The sequence below is a fragment of the Pseudophryne corroboree genome, chromosome 4 (assembly GCF_028390025.1).
Source record: "Pseudophryne corroboree isolate aPseCor3 chromosome 4, aPseCor3.hap2, whole genome shotgun sequence".
NCBI lineage: Eukaryota > Metazoa > Chordata > Amphibia > Anura > Myobatrachidae > Pseudophryne > Pseudophryne corroboree.
Window position 1 is genome coordinate 68011087 of NC_086447.1, and position 15242 is coordinate 68026328.

General features: G+C 48.7%; 1 protein-coding gene across 1 annotated transcript in view; it reads right to left on the bottom strand.

The window, feature by feature from the left end:
- The window catches only part of LOC134908901 (cytochrome P450 2K1-like), a 97345-nt gene that overhangs the window by 44142 nt on the left and 37961 nt on the right, over positions 1-15242 (bottom strand). The window lies entirely within an intron of this gene.

The window sequence follows — 15242 nt, forward strand, 5'->3', positions numbered from 1 at the left end:
TAATGTGTGGCATTGTGTGTATAAGGTGCTCTGCTATGTGGCGTTGCGTATAGAAAGAGCACTACTGTGTCGTCTAATGTGAATAAAGAGCAATAGGGTGTGGTGTAATGTGAATAAGAAGCAATTCAGTGTGATGTAATGTGAATAAGGGGCTCTACTGTGAGGAGTAACGTTTATAAGGTAAAGAGATACTACTGTGGGATGTAATATGAATTATGGACACTATCACATGATCAGATGTGAATAAAGTTGCAGTACTGTGTGGCGTAATTGGAATTGGGGTTACTATTGTGTGGCCATGCCCCTTGCCAGCAAAAACACAACCCTTTTTGGGCTGCGCGCCAAATGTGCGAACTGTTCCTATTTAAATATAGGGGATACAAACACAAAAATAAGGACTGCTATGGGTGAGGGGTGATGGTTCTGGGAAAGAGGTGCAAGGTCAGAGGTGGAACCAGCTGTGGTGCTAGTGGGCACCAGCCAAAATCTAGCCTAGGGCATCATATTGGTTAGGGCCGGCTCTGCTGCCAGTCGTGATCATACTTCATCAAAGTCGGGCCTAAGTTACATTGGAACAGTGCTTCCCAAATCCAGGCTTCAGGATGCACTAACAGAGCATGTCTTCCAGGTCTCCCTGCTGGGGCACAGGTGTTCTCATTACCGACTGAGACAGTTTAAAAGATCCACAGGTGGTTCTAATTATTTCACTTGCGATTCTGTCAGGGGATCTAGAAAACCTGACCTGTACTGTTAGTGTGTTCCGAGGACTGAATTTGATGGCAAAATGTAGATGGGACCTGAATCTTAGTTGTAGGCTAATGCCACTGCAGATGCGATTTCTGACTCAGAAGAGTTGCAAAAATTTGCTAATGTAACAGCCACCGGAATTTGTATAGAGAGGTCCTCCAAAGCCTTCACAGCTGCCCACAACTGCGTACACCATTGCAGCATCGACACAGATCAGGCAAGCATCAAACTCCTGAGCGAGTTAATAGTCACTTGTAATAGCCGCTGTAACTGAGATGCCGGCAGTGTCGGCTCCAGAGGTGGGGCTACAGCACAGTTCAAAATTCAAATAAGGGAGGCAAACCAACTGCCACCCCAACCACTGCCAAATATGGCCGGCCGGGGCTCACTGGCAGCTGGTGTGGCTCCTCTATTTTAAATTTTAACTGCGCTGTAGCCTCACCTTTGGAGCAGCCACTGGATACCGGAGATGTGTTTCCTGTGTACAGGATCACAGTCGGTGGCTCATACACACCCCGAAAATAGTTCTGACATGACCACATTTTTGCCGCCACTCCCCGTTACTTCCCACAAAAGGGCCATTCCCTGTCAATTACTTGCGAATCAATCCTCGCTGCGACCATAATCGCAATTCAATCACTGCGCGTGCGCACTGCGGCAGTGATAATATCTCAACTGCCTGAACATTGGAGTAGCATACAGCTATGTATGAATCAGGCACATCCTGAAGTTATATCACCTGTGGGGTTGGTTCCGCACTGGACTGGGGAGACAATGTTTCTTATTAGAGTTATTGTCAAGATGACCAACGGTAAGAGTTAGGGGGGTGTGAGCAATATTGGACTGGGGCATGTAGGGCCCACCGGGGGAATGCTGTGTTAGAGGCCCATGGTTAGGGGTGTGGCCAGTCTCTAGAGGGGGTGTGTCCAGTCACCGCATTGGTTTACCTAACCATTTTGCAAGTGTTGGTCCCCTAGATAAATATACTGTATACAGTAAATACTGTAGTGCATGCTAGATAATGTACTAGATTAGTAACAGCACAATATGGAACCTGATCCTTAGAGGAGGGGGAGGGCCCCCAGGCAGTAGGGCCCACCGATGTTTTCCCCTGTACCCCTGTGGGCCAGTCCAACCATGGGTGTGAGCTATCTCGATTGTTGGTGGTGCTCCCAGAGTCAGTATTATTAATCAAAAGAAACAAAGAGGAAATAAGGACCCTTTGTTGGGGCACGCTTAATACAGTAATGAAAAAGATTTTAAAAAAAATGACCTTTTAATCAATGATTGAAAAGACAGTAGGGTTACACACAAAAATATACAAGGATTAAGTTACTCAGTAAAATTAGAACGAGGCGAGCACCTTCAATGGATCCTCTAAGGGTGCAGCTTGTAGTCTATAATCAGTGGCGTAACTAGAAATTTTTCTCCCCCAAGCCCAAAAATTCTCCAGCGTCCATTATGACATTATGACACACACCGCAATGTCCGTGATACATTATGCCACACACTGCAATGTCCGTGATACATTATGCCACACACCGTAATGCCCATTACACATTAAGTCCTACCGTAAGGCTTCTAATTACTTTTAAATTACCTGCTCGTTGCCAGGGGTTTCATGCACTGGGTGTCATGCTCGTTGCCAGGGGTTTCATGCTCTTGGTTCCATGCACGGTGCCAGGGGTTTTCATGTTCAGGGTGTCATGCTCGTTGCCAGGGGTTTCATGCACTGGGTGTCATGCTCGTTGCCAGGAGTTTCATGCACTGGGTGTCATGCTCATTGCTAGGGGGTAGTGCTTGTTGCTAGGGCTGTGCTCCCATTGCCACATATGCCCCCAGTGCCAGATATTCCCCCACAGTGCCAGGTACACACATGCCCCCAATGCCAAATATAGCCCCCCCCATGTGCCAGGTACACATATACCCCCCCAGTGCCACATATGCCCCCTCAGTGCCACATATGCCCCCCGAAGTGCAAAATATGCTCTCCCTCCCCCTGTGCCGAATATGCTCCCCCAGTGGCCAGTTAAAATCCCCCCCCTTCCCCCGCGCTCCCCCGCTGTTTTGTGATGGAGGGACACAGAGGGCACAGCGCGCGCCTCTCCTGTGTCCCTCCCTGGTCTCCGGCGGGTCTGTTAAAGGAAGTGCCGGTTCGTGAGCCAATCAGAGCTCACGTACGGGCACTTCATTCATTAGACCCGCCGGAGACCCAGGAGGGACACAGTAGAAGCGCGCGCGGTGCCCTCCGTGTCCCTCCATCACAGCAGCGGTGGGAAGGAGGGAGAGGAGACCGCAGACTGACATGCGGACGGCTCGTCCGCATGTCAACCTGCGCTAAATCAGTGGCGGCGCCCCCGCAGCCCTGCGCCTCCAAGCCACCGCGAGGGCTGCGGGGGCAGTAGTTACGCCACTGTCTATAATGATCTGAAGATTAATTTTGAGGGGAATAGGTCATTGATAAATCTTTTCATTACTGTAATAAGCGTTCCCCAGCAAGGAGTCTTTCCTCTTTTTTCTTTTCATCCTGAAGTTATTTCATTCTAGCCTACTCTCTCAAAGGGGGTCATTCCGAGTTCGCTCGTTGCCGATTTTCGCTATGCTGCGATTAGTTGCAAATTGCGCATGTGCAAGGCACGCAGGGTGCATGCACTTAGTTATTTAACAAAAAACTTACCTGTTTTGCTGTGGCTTCTGCGGCGCTTTTCAGTCGCACTGGTGTTCGGTAAATGATTGACAGGAAAGGGGCGTTTCTGGGTGATAACTGAGCGTTTTCCCGGCGTTTGCTAAAAAACGCCGGCGTGTCAGGGAAAAACGCGGGAGTGGCAGGAGAAACGGGGGAGTGGCTGGCCGAACGCAGGGCGTGTTTGTGACGTCAAACCAGGAACTAAATGGACTGAGCTGATCGCAATCTGTGAGTAGGTCTGGAGCTACTCAGAAACTGCAAGGAATTATTTAGTAGCAGTTCTGCTAATCTTTCATTCGCACTTCTGCTAAGCTAAGATACACTCCCAGAGGGCGGCGGCCTAGCGTTTGCAATGCTGCTAAAAGGGCCCATGTGCACTGCAGGTGGGGCAGATGTAACATGTGCAGAGAGAGTTAGATTTGGGTGGGGTGCATTCAAACTGAAATCTAAATTGCAGTGTAAAAATAAAGCAGCCAGTATTTACCCTGCACAGAAACAATATAACCCACCCAAATATAACTCTCTCTGCACATGTTATATCTGCCCCCCCCCCTCCCCCCCTGCAGTGCACATTGGCTCTCATTCCGAGTTGATTGCTCGCTAGCTGCTTTTAGCAGCAGTGCAAACGCTAGGCTGCCGCCCTCTGGGAGTGTATTTTAGCTTAGCAGAAGTGCGAACGAAAGATTAGCAAAATTGCTCATAGATCTTTTCCTGCAGTTTCTGAGTAGCTCCAGACCTACTCCTACTTTCCGATCACTGCAGACAGTTTAGTTCCTGTTTTGACGTCACAAACACACCCTGTGTTCGGCCAGCCACTCCCCCGTTTCCCCAGGCACCCCTGTGTTTTTACCTGTCACGCCTGCGTTTTTTAGCACACTCCCTGAAAACGGTTTGTTACCACCCAGAAACACCCACTTCCTGTCAATCACTCACCGATCAACAGAGCGACTGAAAAGAGTCGCTCGACCTTGTGTAAAACTGCACGTCGGCCCATATGCATGCGCAGAAAAGCCGAATTTTTGCCTGATCGCTGTGCTGCGAACAACGGCAGCTAGCGATCAACTCGGAAAGAATACAGAGGGCATTCATATATGACAGGAGTGTCATAAACCTCCTGGCCCAGTGATCTCATGCTCTGGCAGGCACACGAAGGGTTAGCTTTTTTGCTGGGAGGGGTTAAAATTGGTTGATAGGCTCGTGATTGGTTTAGGTAGATGTGGGAGGTAGTTTAGGAGCTAAGTAAGAAATCTTCTGGCAACTCAGCCTCTTCGTTGCTGGACGTTACCCAGAGAAGTACAGTTTATATTACTGTCCTTATTTGATCTTCTTGTGTTTCTCACATTATCTATTCTGCTTTATCCTTTTATTCTTTCTTTATATCCTCCTTCTATTTTCTCCTCCTTCTCTTTTCCTACTACTTATTCCTCTCTATTCTTCCCCCTTTTTCACCTGATTATTCCCTTTACCTGAATTAATGGAGAGCGCGGGGACCCGTGCAGGAAGGCCGCGCAGGGTAGTCGCCCTCCCTGCTCGATACCTCGTGGGCTCCGGACGTGCTCCGGCGCCCGGCGGGGTGGACCCTCCAACATTTTACACAGAAAAATCGGTACAAATCCGAAAAAGGGGCGTGGTTGCGCGTAAAGGGGGCGTGGCCACGCCCCTTTTCCTATACTTTCAATGGAAGTTTGGAGAGGCAAAAATCGGTACAGACCATGAAAAAAAGGTACTGTACCTATTAAAAAGGTACAGTTGGAGGGTATGCTGCGGGGGTCGGCCGCGGGCGCTCGCGGACGCGTTCTCCCACGACTGGACTTCCGGAGACGGAGGCGGCGACGGCCGGAAGGGGCAGGGGCTGTCCCCGGGACCGGGAGGTGACATGTGGCCTCTCCAGCTTGCCGGCTGGGGCCCCCCTTCCGGCCCGCATTGACCCCCGCTGTGTCCCGCCGCGCTGGCAGTTTGGCGCGTGCGGCTGCTCTGGAGCGCAGCGGCGCTGGCCTCCGGGAAGTCGGGGGCGGAAACCGCACGGCGTGTCAGCGGGGGGGGGGGGGGCGGCCGATGGGGGTATTCAAGTCTCCCCAACCACTGAGCGCGGCGCTGGCCTCCGGGAAGCCGGGGGGAGGCGGCCAGTGGGGTTATTCAGGTCTCCCCAAATAATGAGCGCGGCTCTGGCCTCCGGGGAGCCGGGGGGCAGCGCCGCGCACCACATGCACAGGGGGGACAGAGCTGGAGGTATCCACGGCTGTAGGTAGCGGCCTGGCCCCCGGGGAGCCGGGGGTTGGCGGATTAGGGCCCTCATTCCGAGTTGTTCGCTCTGTAAAAATCTTCGCATCGCAGCGATTTTCCGCTTAATGCGCATGCGCAATGTCCGCACTGCTACTGCGCCAAGTAAATTTGCTATGTAGTTAGGAATTTTACTCACGGCTTTTTCATCGTTCTGGGGATCGTAATGTGATTGACAGGAAATGGGTGTTTCTGGGCGGAAACAGGCCGTTTTAAGGGCGTGTGGGAAAAAACGCTACCGTTTCCGGAAAAAACGCAGGAGTGGCCGAAGGAACGGAGGAGTGTCTGGGCGAACGCTGGGTGTGTTTGTGACGTCAAACCAGGAACGACAAGCACTGAACTGATCGCAGATGCCGAGTAAGTCTGGAGCTACTCAGAAACTGCTACGAGGTGCGTAATCGCAATATTGCGAATACATCGTTCGCAATTTTAAGATGCTAAGATTCACTCCCAGTAGGCGGCGGCTTAGCGTGAGCAAATCTGCTAAAATCCGCTTGCGAGCGAACAACTCGAAATGAGGGCCTAGGGCTTCTCCAGGGGCTGCACTTCCAGTGCAGGCCGGCAGGAGACTTTTAACGGGTGGCGCGGGGGCACTAATTGGGGGCCAATCGGGCGCAGGGTTCCCCAGCAGCGCAGCATCGGTTTCTGGGCGGAATCTGGCCATTTTATGGGTGTGTGTGAAAAAACGCTGCAGTTTCTGGGAAAAACGGGGGAGTGGCTGGAGAAACGGGGGAGTGTCTGGGCGAACGCTGGGTGTGTTTGTGACGTCAAACCAGGAACGAAACTGATTGAACTGATCGCAATGTAGGAGTAAGTCTGGAGCTACTCAGAAACTGCTAAGAAATTTCTATTCGCAATTCTGCTAATCTTTCGTTCGCAATTCTGCTAAACTAAGATTCACTCCCAGAGGGCGACGTCTTAGCGTGTGCAATGCTGCTAAAAGCAGCTAGCGAGCGAACAACTCGGAATGAGGGCCTATGTCCGTGTCTTGTGCTGCATCTGTCCAGTCACAGTGGTGGTGTCCTCTGCTGCCATATGTCCAGTGCTGCTGTATAATAAGTCCCTTACAGTGGTGCTGTGTTGTCCTGCATCAGACCAGTGGTAGTGTCCTGTGCATCAGTCAGTCCAGTGACCAATCACAGTGGTGTCCTCTGCTGCCATATGTCCAGTGCTGCTGTATAAATCCAGTCCATTGCAGTGGTGCTGTGTTGTCCTGCATCAGTCCAGTGGTGGTGTCCCTGTGCTGCCGTATATGTCCAGTAATCCTGCCGTATAATTCCAGTAATCCTGTCGTATAATTACAGTGATACTGCCGTATAATTCCAATAATCCTGCCGTATAACTACAGTAATCCTGCCGTATAATTACAGTGGTACTGGCGTATAATTACAGTAATCCTGCCGTATAATTACAGTAATCCTGCCGTATAATTACACTGGTACTGGCGTATAATTACAGTAATCCTGCCGTATAATTCCAGTAATCCTGCCATATAATTCCAGTGATACTGCCGTATAATTCGAGTAATCCTGCTGTATAATTCCAGTAATCTTGTCGTATAATTCCAGTGGTACTGCCGTATAATTCCAATGATCCTGCCATATAATTCCTGTAATCATGCCATATAATTCCAGTAATCCTGCCGTATAATTACAGTGGTACTGACATATAATTCCAGTAATCCTGCCGTATAATTACAGTGATCCTGCCGTATAATTACAGTGATCCTGCCGTATAATTACAGTGATCCTGCCGTATAAATACAGTAATCCTGCCGTATAATTACAGTGGTACTGGTGTATAATTCCAGTAATCCTGCTGTATAATTCCAGTAATCCTGCCGTATAATTCCAGTCATGTTGCCGTATAATTACAGTAATCCTGCCGTATAATTACAGTAATCCTGCCGTATAATTACAATAATCCTGCCATATAATTCCAGTAATCCTGCCGTATAATTCCAGTAATCCTGCCGTATAATTACAGTAATCCTGCCGTATAATTACAGTGGTACTGGCGTATATTTCCAGTAATTCTGAAGTATATTTCCAGTAATCCTGCTATATAATTCCAGTAATCCTGACGTATAATTCCAGTAATCCTGCCGTATAATTCCAGTGATCCTGCCGTATAATTACAGTAATCCTACCGTATAATTACATTAATCCTGCCGTATAATTACAGTGGTACTGGCGTATAATTCCAGTAATCCTGCCGTATAATTACAGTAATCCTGCCATATAATTCCAGTGATACTGCCGTATAATTCGAGTAATCCTGCTGTATAATTCCAGTAATCCTGTCGTATAATTCCAGTGGTACTGCCGTATGTTATGATTCCAGCACTCCTGACCGGAGGAGATTTTATGACAAGGACCAGAGCGCTGGAATGGAATGCAGGTAACGGGAGCAGGGAAGACTAGTTGCCCCTGGCGCCCTAACTCTATTGTCTCACCCGTGCTATCGGAAATCCCCTGCGAGACTATGGTTTCTTGAGCCCCTGGCAGCCACGTTTGAAGGGCGGATTATGTCTGCCCAACTCCGGTGCCCCCCGGTCTTAGTGAGAGACAAAGGGAAATCCGAGGCAGGATGATAACAAGAGGACCTCTGACTGACAACAGGCCAGGGGCAACAAGCTAACTAACAAAAACAGAAGTATGTGCGGAAACCCGCCAGGGAAAAGGACAACCAAAATCCACTTGTCCAATACTCCTACCCAGCACCGCCGGATACCAGAGTGGACCTGTGGAAGCGGAACCCTCAGCAGAATGCTCCAAAACACAAATAATAAATAATAAAGCGGACAAGCCGCAACACACGGCAAGGCCGCGACTCACGAACACCACTGGATGTTATATGGTGATAAGATGACAAACTTCCGAGTTCAGGACTTCCGAATACTGGAATGACCGGATACAGCAAGACTGGAACAGACTCTCAGCAAACAGAAACAGCATGCAGGAAGCTATTACCGGCGTCTGTGAGAAGCCCTGGGAGTGTATTTAACAAGGAGTCCTCCAATCAGCTGCCAAAAGGCTGATTAGAATAAATGCCGTGCAGCTGCCTTGCTGCATGGCCAGAGAGCAGGAGAATACATTAACTCTTAAAACCTAGCAACGGGGAACACGGTCCGCCAGTGGCGTCCCCGTTGCTAGGGTCCGTGCGGCTCAGCGCGCCCGGCGTCCAGCGTTGCCAGGGAGCCGGCGGCTGTCCGCGTACGGCGTCCCTGGTTGCTAGGCGCCGGGCCGCACCGACGAGCGGACCCCGGCGCCTAACAGTACCCCCCCCTTGAGGAGGGGTCAAGGAACCCCTAAAGCCAGGCTTCCAAGGAAACTCCCGAAAAAATGCCCTCTTGAGCCTTGGGGCATGAAGATCCTTATCCAGGACCCAGGACCTTTCCTCTGGACCATAACCTTTCCAGTGAACCAGAAAATAAAGCCGGCCCCTGGACAACTTGGAATCGAGAACCTTTTCCACCAGGAACTCCTGTTGTCCCTGTACATCCACTGGAGATCTTCCCTGAGAGATCTTCCGAGGAAATTTATTGGAAGAAATGTATGGCTTCAACAGGGAGCAATGAAACGTATTACCAATCCGAAGAGATTTTGGTAAACGTAACCGGAAAGCAACTGGGTTAACTTTTTTAATGATATGAAATGGTCCAATAAATTTGGGTCCCAACCTAGCTGAAGATTGTCGAAGTCTAATGTTACGAGTCGACAACCATACCCTATCTCCCACCTTAAAATTGCAAGGACGTCGGAGCCGGTCAGAAAAATTTTTCTCACGAAAGGCCGCTTTTCTGAGAGCAAGGTGCACTTTTTTCCAAATGGCTCTGAGATGGGAGGTTAAGGTTAGCGAGGAAACTGAGGAATGTTGAAAAAAAGAATTAGCTCTGGGGTGAAAACCAAAAACTGAAAAGAATGGAGACACGTTGGTGGAGGAATGACAAGAATTATTGTAAGCAAACTCCGCTAATGGAAGAAACTCGGACCAATCATTCTGGAGTTTGGCTGAGTACAAACGCAAATACTGTTTCAATGATTGGTTAACTCGCTCGGTTTGCCCGTTGGACTGTGGGTGGTAACCAGATGTTAATGACAATCTCATCTTTAATGAAGCACAAAAACACTTCCAGAATTGTGCAACGAATTGTGGACCCCGATCAGAAACAATATCAGTGGGCAACCCATGAAGTCTGAAAATATGGCGGAGAAACAACACTGCCAATCCTTGGGCAGATGGCAGTCGGGGAAGGGCAATGAAATGAGCCATCTTGCTAAAACGGTCTACTACCACCCAAATGACTCTGCATCCAGCTGAAAGGGGAAGGTCCACCACAAAATCCATGGAAATATGAGACCATGGCCTGAGAGGGACATTCAAGGGCATAAGTTGCCCGATAGGCAAGGAACGGGGAACCTTATGCTGTGCACAAACCTGACATGAAGAAACAAACTCCTTAACGTCTTTAGAAAGACCAGGCCACCATACTGAGCGGGAGACTAACTCCAATGTCTTAGAGATCCCTGGATGCCCGGAAACTTTGTTATCATGGAACTCAGTCAAAACATTAGCTCTCAGGAACTCAGGGACGTAAAGATGACCAGCAGGAGAATTTCCAGGAGCTTGGTGTTGAAGCTGTTTTAACTGGGTAAATAAATCTTGTGTGAGGCCTGCCCAAATGACTGAAGATGGAAGTATGGGAGTAACAGGACTGTTATCATGAACCGGAAGAAACTGCGTGACAGAGCATCTGCCTTGGTATTCTTGGAACCTGGCCTGAAAGTTATAATAAACTTGAAACGAGTAAAGAACAAAGCCCAACGAGCCTGCCGGGCATTCAGCCGCTTAGCTGATTCGATGTATTGCAGATTCTTATGGTCAGTCAATACTGAAATGGTATGTGTTGCTCCCTCCAGCCAATGCCTCCACTCCTCGAAAGCCCATTTTATTGCCAGTAGTTCCCGGTTACCAACGTCATAGTTGGATTTAGCGGAGGAGAATTTCCTAGACATAAAGGCACAAGGATGTAGTTCCTGAGACTCTGGATCCTTTTGAGATAGTATAGCCCCTACTCCAACCTCCGAGGCATCAACCTCCACCACGAAGGGCAATCCTGGATTGGGATGTCTAAGGACTGGAGCCGAGACAAAAGCTTGTTTCAAGGCCCGAAAGGACAATTCCGCTTCACGTGACCAGTTGGTAGGATCTGCTCCTTTCTTTGTCAGGGCCACAATGGGAGGAACCAGGTCGGAGAAGGAATGAATGAACCTCCTGTAATAATTCGCAAACCCTAAAAAGCGCTGAATTGCTTTTAAATTGGTGGGTTGCGCCCAACTAAGGATGGCCTGAAGCTTCTTTGGTTCCATGAAAAATCCCCGAGGGGAAATAATGTATCCTAAAAAAGATACCTCCGTGACATGAAACTCGCATTTCTCCAGTTTGGCATATAGATGATTCTCACGTAACTTTTGAAGAACCTGACGCACCTGGGTAACATGTTGTTCAATAGAGTCAGAATAAATCAGGATGTCGTCTAAGTAAACGACCACGAATTTCCCTAGGAAGTCACGGAGCACATCATTAATGAGGTCCTGGAAAACTGCTGGAGCGTTAGACAAGCCGAACGGCATCACTAGGTACTCGTAGTGACCCGACTGAGTACTGAAGGCTGTCTTCCACTCATCTCCGGACCTGATTCGGATGAGGTTATACGCTCCTCTTAGATCGATTTTGGAGAAAATCACAGCCGAACGCAGCTGATCAAAGAGGACAGAAATCAGTGGCAGAGGATAAGTATTTTTAACTGAGATTTTATTTAAGGCTCTATAGTCAATGCAAGGTCTGAGTGAGCCATCCTTTTTCTCCACAAAGAAGAAGCCTGCACTTAAAGGAGATTTAGATGACCTAATAAATCCTTTCCCTAGGCTCTCTTTAACATAGTCATTCATGGCCGCAGTTTCTGGCCCGGATAAAGCATATAACCTTCCCTTTGGCAATGCGGAACCAGGAATTAGCTCAATGGCGCAATCATAAGGCCGATGGGGAGGCAGAAGGTCTGCATTGCCCTTGGAGAACACATCAGCAAATTCCTGGTACTCCACGGGAATGAGTTCAGGAATTGCAACAGCTATTCTGACTGGAAACAAAATACATTCCTTATCACAGAAGGCACCCCATTGAGAAATCTCCCCTGACCGCCAATCAATGGTGGGATTGTGAAAGGCCAGCCAAGGGTGACCCAGAACCACTGGAACTGCTGGGCAATGGGTAAGGAAGAACTCGATCTTTTCAGAATGAAGAGCTCCTACCGTAAGTAGTACAGGGGGTGTACAGAGGGAAATAACCCCATTGGACAGTGGACTCCCATCTAGACCATGCATGGTGACACTCCTACCCAAAAATAACTGAGGAATGCCTAAGGCCTTGGCCCAAGTTAAATCCATAAAGTTTCCTGCGGCTCCACTGTCGACAAAAGCCGACACCGAGGAACTGAGGCTGCCAAAGGAAACCTTAGCTGGGACTAAAAGGGAGTTATGCGAGGAGATAAGCTGCAGACCTAGGTGAACCCCCTCACAATTCACCTGGTCAAGGCGTTTCCCGACTTATTCGGACAATTACGAGCAAAATGTCCCTTACCCCCACAGTACAAACAAAGACCAGAGTTTTGCCTTCTGGCTCTCTCTTCAGGAGACAACCGGGAGAGACCCATCTGCATGGGCTCCTCTATGTCCTCAGGGATGGAATATACACACGGAGATGACCTGACCGATGCTCCTTTTTCAGCCTTCCGCTCTCTGAGACGACGATCAATCTTAATAGAAAGCTCCATGAGTTTATCGAGAGTCTCAGGAGCGGGATACTGGAGGAGACTGTCTTTAATTGATTCTGATAAGCCGAGGCGAAACTGACTGCGCAGGGCTGGGTCATTCCAGCCACAGTCGTTCGACCACCGGCGAAACTCCGTACAATAAACCTCTGCGGGATTCCTACCCTGTCTGAGAGCGCGCAACTGACCTTCAGCGGATGCCTCTCTATCAGGGTCGTCATATAACAGTCCTAAAGACCCAAAAAAAGCGTCTACTGACAGCAACACCGGATCATCTGCTTTTAAACCAAATGCCCAAGTCTGGGGATACTCCTGGAGCAAAGAAATAATAATCCCGACCCGCTGAGATTCAGTACCCGAGGAGATCGGTCTTAAACGAAAATAAAGTTTACAGTAGAGATGAGCGCCTGAAATTTTTCGGGTTTTGTGTTTTGGTTTTGGGTTCGGTTCCGCGGCCGTGTTTTGGGTTCGAACGCGTTTTGGCAAAACCTCACCGAATTTTTTTTGTCGGATTCGGGTGTGTTTTGGATTCGGGTGTTTTTTTCAAAAAACACTAAAAAACAGCTTAAATCATAGAATTTGGGGGTCATTTTGATCCCAAAGTATTATTAACCTCAAAAACCATAATTTACACTCATTTTCAGTCTATTCTGAATACCTCACACCTCACAATATTATTTTTAGTCCTAAAATTTGCACCGAGGTCGCTGTGTGAGTAAGATAAGCGACCCTAGTGGCCGACACAAACACCGGGCCCATCTAGGAGTGGCACTGCAGTGTCACGCAGGATGTCCCTTCCAAAAAACCCTCCCCAAACAGCACATGACGCAAAGAAAAAAAGAGGCGCAATGAGGTAGCTGTGTGAGTAAGATTAGCGACCCTAGTGGCCGACACAAACACCGGGCCCATCTAGGAGTGGCACTGCAGTGTCACGCAGGATGGCCCTTCCAAAAAACCCTCCCCAAACAGCACATGACGCAAAGAAAAAAAGAGGCGCAATGAGGTAGCTGTGTGAGTAAGATTAGCGACCCTAGTGGCCGACACAAACACCGGGCCCATCTAGGAGTGGCACTGCAGTGTCACGCAGGATGTCCCTTCCAAAAAACCCTCCCCAAACAGCACATGACGCAAAGAAAAAAAGAGGCGCAATGAGGTAGCTGTGTGAGTAAGATTAGCGACCCTAGTGGCCGACACAAACACCGGGCCCATCTAGGAGTGGCACTGCAGTGTCACGCAGGATGTCCCTTCCAAAAAACCCTCCCCAAACAGCACATGACGCAAAGAAAAAAAGAGGCGCAATGAGGTAGCTGACTGTGTGAGTAAGATTAGCGACTCTAGTGGCCGACACAAACACCGGGCCCATTTAGGAGTGGCACTGCAGTGTCACGCAGGATGTCCCTTCCAAAAAACCCTCCCCAATCAGCACATGATGCAAAGAAAAAGAAAAGAAAAAAGAGGTGCAAGATGGAATTGTCCTTGGGCCCTCCCACCCACCCTTATGTTGTATAAACAAAACAGGACATGCACACTTTAACCAACCCATCATTTCAGTGACAGGGTCTGCCACACGACTGTGACTGATATGACGGGTTGGTTTGGACCCCCCCCAAAAAAGAAGCAATTAATCTCTCCTTGCACAAACTGGCTCTACAGAGGCAAGATGTCCACCTCATCATCACCCTCCGATATATCACCGTGTACATCCCCCTCCTCACAGATTATCTTCACGTCCAGTGTTGGGAAGGTCAGGCATCGCAACCGACACAATTGGACTCTCCTTGTGGATTTGGGATTTCGAAGAATGCACAGTTCTTTGCTGTGCTGCTTTTGCCAGCTTGAGTCTTTTCATTTTTCTAGCGAGAGGCTGAGTGCTTCCATCCTCATGTGAAGCTAAACCACTAGCCATGAACATAGGCCAGGGCCTCAGCCGTTCCTTGCCACTCCGTGTCGTAAATGGCATATTGGCAAGTTTACGCTTCTCCTCCGACAATTTTATTTTAGGTTTTGGAGTCCTTTTTTTTCTGATATTTGGTGTTTTGGATTTGACATGCTCTGTACTATGACATTGGGCATCGGCCTTGGCAGACGACGTTGCTGGCATTTCATCGTCTCGGCCATGACTAGTGGCAGCAGCTTCAGCACGATGTGGAAGTGGATCTTGATCTTTCCCTAATTTTGGAACCTCAACATTTTTGTTCTCCATATTTTAATAGGCACAACTAAAAGGCACCTCAGGTAAACAATGGAGATGGATACTAGTATACAATTATGGACTGCCTGCCGAGTGCAGACACAGAGGTAGCCACAGCCGTGAACTACCGTACTGTACTGTGTCTGCTGCTAATATAGACTGGTTGATAAAGAGATGTCTATGTAACTATGTATGTATAAAGAAGAAAGAAAAAAAAAACACGGTTAGGTGGTATACAATTATGGACGGACTGCCTGCCGAGTGCAGACACAGAGGTAGCCACAGCCGTGAACTACCGTACTGTACTGTGTCTGCTGCTAATATAGACTGGTTGATAAAGAGATGTCGTAGTAGTATGTATGTATAAAGAAGAAAAAAAAACCACGGTTAGGTGGTATACAATTATGGACGGACTGCCTGCCGAGTGCAGACACAGAGGTAGCCACAGCCGTGAACTACCGTACTGTGTCTGCTGCGACTGGATGATAAATGATATAAAAAAAATA